A 6032-nucleotide genomic window follows, 5' to 3' on the forward strand; every position below is an offset into this window, starting at 1 on the left:
ATAACAAATAGCACGTTCGAGGATAGTTTGGCATCTTCATGAACCAGCACTGCACAAGTGCCTCATTAGTTAGCTTTGATTCCCGGATTCCCAAACGAGTCACAGCAAAGTGAGGAGGCAAAACGAATTGAATGGAGCAGCAGCGGCGGCAATGCGAGGGGGAAAACGACAGGTGAGGAAGGGTGTTGTTCCCCTCATTAATGCTACGGTCAAAGCAATCGACGTCTCTTTGTTCTTCCCTTGATGTGTTCATCTAATTTAATGTGCATGATGTGCTGTGAACATCGATGAAGAAGATTACTTGCTGGAACACGCCAAACTGTGGTCACGGGATGAACACTGATCATTAATTAGCTTAGCAAGGGCAGTTGTGGTTCTAATGCACTCGCTTGCTCGTGGCGCCGCTGCTGTAGCGGCAAAGATGGAGGAAGGGCTTTTTTTTCCCTTGGATTATGTCTCAGAGCGCAGGACATGGCATGCCTTCAGGCATAGTAGCTTCCATCGACTTATCTGCTTGTTTTATCGGCGAGGAGGAGGTTCTCTCGCTGCATGCATGCGCCCCAGCAATGGGGTTTCAGGATAAGGGTTATGCTGCGAGAGATAGGAGAGGCAGGACAGTAGTGATATGATGCCTTTCTTGGATTGCTTCTCACTTGTTCTTCGCCTCTGAGAGGAACGAGTGTGTGCCATCATCTAAAGGGCTATTATGGGGCTTCAGTTCGGTCAAACCGAGGTGCAGGATGACTTGGTTGCATCCCTGCGTCATTTTCTCATGATCTTTGTGGATGGGTTCCAGCATCACCCATCAATGCCAACAAGATTCCCACAGGATCTATCTACTTAGACAGAAGCCAACCGAGCTCAAGAACAAGGTCTGTTGTGGTTGCATCTAGTAGATCTGCATTTGTTACTTTATTACTTGGAAGGAGTCGTAGGGGGGGGGGGGGGGGGGGGGGGGTGGGTTTGCAGGAAACCAAGTTACTGTGGGGAGCAGCTGGCCTTCCTTTTGGCTCGTTCAACTGTGCCACTGACAAGTATGTATGGTGTGTCACTGAGCAGTGTTTGGTCATGGAGTTGTGCAGCGGTGGGGATGTCCTCCTTACTGCCAGTGAAGCTAAAGAGGACTCCCGACTCCCTCGAGCTGTGCACGCCATGAAGCCTTTGAGGAAACAGGTAAACACAATGCAAATATTGGAGCCATGTGAGTGACTCTGCAAGGATCAGAAGAATCATGGAAACACACATAGAGCAAGGTAAAACTGCTGCATTTACTTGAGGAACGTCGCTCGTAATCCCTTTTTTCTTTCATGTAATAGCAATCATTTACTGCGTAGAATCCATTCTTTATCTCTCGTCAGAAGCTGCTGACTCGGGGAATCGTGCATGGGGCCGCCATGGCTGGCACTGCATGAAGAAAAAGTTAGGGCTTCCCCATCAGCCAAAGCAGCTAATCTGCAACGTTTTGTCATGCAATGGGGCCTCTCTTGCCTTTGATTGCGCAGCACACTTCCACGACTCTTACGTTTCTTTTCTGCGAATCTTCACCGCGGTTGCCTTTGATTGTTCCACACACTTCCTCCCCATCGCTTTTCCCTTTCTTCACCTTTTCTCTTTTCATACTTCCAACGATGCACAAAGTATGCTATGGAGCAGCCTCACAATGTTTAGTGCACGAGTTTTGTGTCATCAAGAGATGTATTTTAGTGCACCAAGTGTGGTTCTTGAGTTAAGATGAGCTTGGAAAAATCCAACTCATAATCGGATGACCTTTTGTGACGGAAAGATGCAGTTCATTACGACCATAAAAAAGAAGACATCAATCAAGCTTCAAGCTTGGAGCTTCGGTGCTGCGTCATCCATCTATGAAGAAACAATGCAATGATCAGTTCGTAGGGGCACTTCAAATTGTCAGGATCTCAGAAAAATATGATTACCTGTTGGATGTTGAATAACCATCATATTTCATGTTGGTGTGAGGATTACAATTCATGTCCCATCATTTCTCGTCCTAGGAACTGCCATTTTGATGGTGAGAGCTTCTGTGAGTACATCATGAACCAGACAAGGAAGCCCTTTGCCCAACAAAGGAGTACTGGCTGCCTCCACTGTTGCTTGTTACATGACAATAAACTTGTATGCTTGTATTCACTTTCATCATTGGAGCAAAGATTTCATATCCCATCTTGATTTAAGTGTGCCAATCTTTCTTTGGATGTTAAGCAACGTAAAGCCAAAGAATCCAATGATGCAGTCAAGCCGGAGAGAGTATCTTCTCACCTTTTCTCTAGATTTATGTTACCATTATTTTCACACATTAACCACTGGCCTGTGTTAATGGTAGCATAATCATAATCATCGAGTCCTAATTAATCTATATCTTTTTTTCACGACCGTACTAAACTAAAATGTTATAATCTTTCCTGCTTGAGTTCTAACACTAGGTGAGCTCTGATATCAATTATTTGAGATAATTAACTCATTATTTTTTTAGTCTAAACTATCGATCCAAATTAGCGATAATGCACCGATCAAGCAACTTATAGACCAACTAATCTAAGAAGGTAAACGTAAGTTAAAGATAATTTTGAGATCAATTTCTACTATTCATTTTGATGAGACAGCTAAAGAGTTTGAATCACTGATCTAAATTACTTAAACACGAGTTCTCGTGGAGTAGCTAACCTAAGGTGTTACGATTCCTCACGGCCTTGAAGAAACAAAGTGGGAACTGATTTGAAAGTTGTGTTTGAGTTCATACGATGCAGCAAGAACAGGTCTTGAGGATTGATTGACCTGCTCAGGTAAGGAAAGCATCTTGGTACTGTCACTAGTGACTTATGCTCTAAGTGACAAAAGAGCAGGACTGTCACATAATAGATGCAGCGGAAAGCCAAACGAGAAGGGACAATTCCAACAGTAGTAGTAGCATTAGCAACTAGTAGTACTATAGAACAACCCCAAAGGCTGCAAGGTGGAACAGCAAAAAGCTCCAAAAATCACAGAAAATTATGCTTCAATCAAACAATACAAAAATGCATACACATATAAATATAATTCCTCTCGACTTGATGCGGGGGACCATTTGAATTATTTCCTTGCAATTGTCATGTGTTGTCACATAATAATATTTTCAAAATTTTTAGTTAAGTTTCCTCGATTACTCGAGGAAATAAAGAAAATAAATCGTATTTTGATCACTTGATTGTATATTTTACCCCTTGTAAGGAGGGTTTACTACATCTATAAATATGGAAGCCATTCAATTAAGAAAGAAGATTATCCATCAATTTTTTTTTTATTATGGAAATCAATCTAATTTGAAGATCGAAAGAGTGGATTGTATAGTTGATTTAATGTAATCATAATATTTTAAAATTCATATTTATTTATTTATTTATTTTTTCTTCTACATGGGGTCTAGAAAATGGGAAAAAAGATTGTAGGAAGGATCAATAAATTGAATTGAAATTCTATTTTTCACATTATGTGTGAATGGTGTAAGGCTACATATATTTTTTCGATGCTATAAATTTATCGTCCACGTGTAAGATATGTAAAAATATAAAAATTTTATCCCGAATGTTTTCTCTTGAGTCACAACAAGTTTGCTAGATATAATTTTATTAATAAATTATCTTTTTATTATTATCTTTATATTTATCTATTATAAAAAAAATCACTACTTATCTTACATCATATCAAGAAAAAAATTCATTTAAAAGAAGTTATATATATTAAAGCTACAATCTTTAGAAGATTGTGTTTATAATATCTTCATGGTCCCATATTAAAAGTGGAAGAAAAATTAATTTATAAGAACATGATAGATGTGTAGACAGTTTACATCAGTTATTCAAATCCAAGAAGTTTCTGAGCCTAGTTATTCAATTAGATAAAATAATAATAGAATATCATATCTGATTTTGATATGATATTTAGATAAAATAATTATAAAGTATATCATATCCTATCATATATATATATACATATACATATATATATATACATATACATATATATATATATACATATATATATATATGCATATACATATATACATATACATATATATATACATATACATATATATATATATACATATACATATATATATATATATATTAAAGTAATGACATTTGGATAGGCCTCATTTCTGTCATGCTAGAATTTGATTTTGAAAGAGTCCCAATTAAATTAAAACTACTTAATAAATTAAGATTTATTTCTATAAATAAACTAAGTCTCCAGGTGAAAGAAAGAGACAAGACTTTATATGCTCCCAAGGGCATCTTTGAGTTCTTCATGTTTATTTTAGAGGACATACAAGGAGATTATATTTTAGTGAGGATAATTTAAGATTTTTATAATTAATCTTATATATTTAAATAATATAATTTTTTATTGATATAAGTGGGAGTTATCGAACCATGTTAAATTTTAGGTTAATTTTCAGATATATTATTTACTGTTAATCATTTGAGTTTTTTTTGGTGTTTCCATTTTACTCTTCCTATCTAACAATATTTTGAGGGATAATTATAGATTATCACCTATAGTTAACTATAATTAGCATCATCGTTCTTATACTTTAAAAAGTAACATCGAGGTCCCTAGACTTATGAAGATAAAATATTTAATCCTAATTCTCATTATGTTATTAACTTTATTAATGAAAAAAATTGTACATATTGTCTCATGCAAAAAGAGCACAAATGAAAAGCAATTTTTATTTTTTTTAATTATTAAATTTATATCCACTTCTCACCCTAACTGATTTCTCCTCCTCTCCTCTTTCCGACTTACTTCTCGTCGCTAGCCTATTGCAGCTACTCAACCTGTACCACCGTCGCTCCTGCACCGCTTGATCACTGTTTCTCCTGCACTGCTCAACCCACCAGACCCGCTTGATTGTCGTCGCTCCTACACCGCTTGATCGTTGCCTCTTCTACATCACTCACCGTCACTACACCAAACCCACTTGACTACCATCACTCTGCTCGATCTGCACTTACATTGCTTGTCATTGTCGCATCGGACCCAGCTCGCCCACCACACCCTGTTCGATCGACGTATTCATGCATACAAAAAGAAATTACATCTACATTTTAACAGTCACTTTGATTCACAATATTCTAAGACTGATTGCATACAAAAAGAAATGACATCTATAGTTTTACGATCGCTATATACAGAATAAAGAGCATAATGATAAAGTGATAGAATGAAGAATAAAATTGTAAAGATAAAGCGAAAACACATCTCAATTAGTGTCATATAATGTCTATTTATACATAGTGAAAGAGAAGATTTTACTCAATTGACCAACGAGATTTAGTTGAGGAAATCTCGTCTGCTATGCAGTTAAGGAAATCTCTCATCTGCTATTTAGTTAAGAAAATCTCTCTGTTATCATGCCCCCTCAAGATCGAGCTCCTGTCAAGGATGTCGATCTTGAACCGATGCAACAAATATAGTTTGCGGGCTAGAGGCTTCGTAAGTGAGTCTGCTAGTTGATCAGCCATATAAACATGAGAGATACGAAGTTGACGTTTGATAACTTGATCTCGCACGAAGTAAAAGTCGATGACAATATTTTTCATGCATGAGTGGAACACTAGATTGACGCATAGGTAGGTAACTCCAACATTGTCACAATATATTGTAGGAGTAAGGGTAGAGCTAACTTTGAGTTCCTTGAGGAGATTTATAACCCAATTGAGTTCAGCAGCAACGGTAGCGATAGCACGATATTCAGCTTTAGTTATAGACCGGGCGATTGTCTTTGGCTTCTTAAAACTCCAACTGATTGGATTAAACCCAAGAAAGATGACATACCCTGAGATGGAGGTGCGATCATCAAAGTTTCTCACCCAATTAGCATCCGCAAAGGCATGGATATGAAGTGGAGTGTGTTTGCGGAGAAAGAGACCATGATTAAGGGTCCCTTTAAGATACTGTAAAATTTGTTTAACGGTAGACCAATGCATAGCAGAAGGCTGGTGCATATATTGAGATAGTTTATTGACTACAAA

This window comes from Musa acuminata, chromosome BXJ2-5 (assembly GCF_036884655.1).
Source record: "Musa acuminata AAA Group cultivar baxijiao chromosome BXJ2-5, Cavendish_Baxijiao_AAA, whole genome shotgun sequence".
Lineage (NCBI taxonomy): Eukaryota > Viridiplantae > Streptophyta > Magnoliopsida > Zingiberales > Musaceae > Musa > Musa acuminata.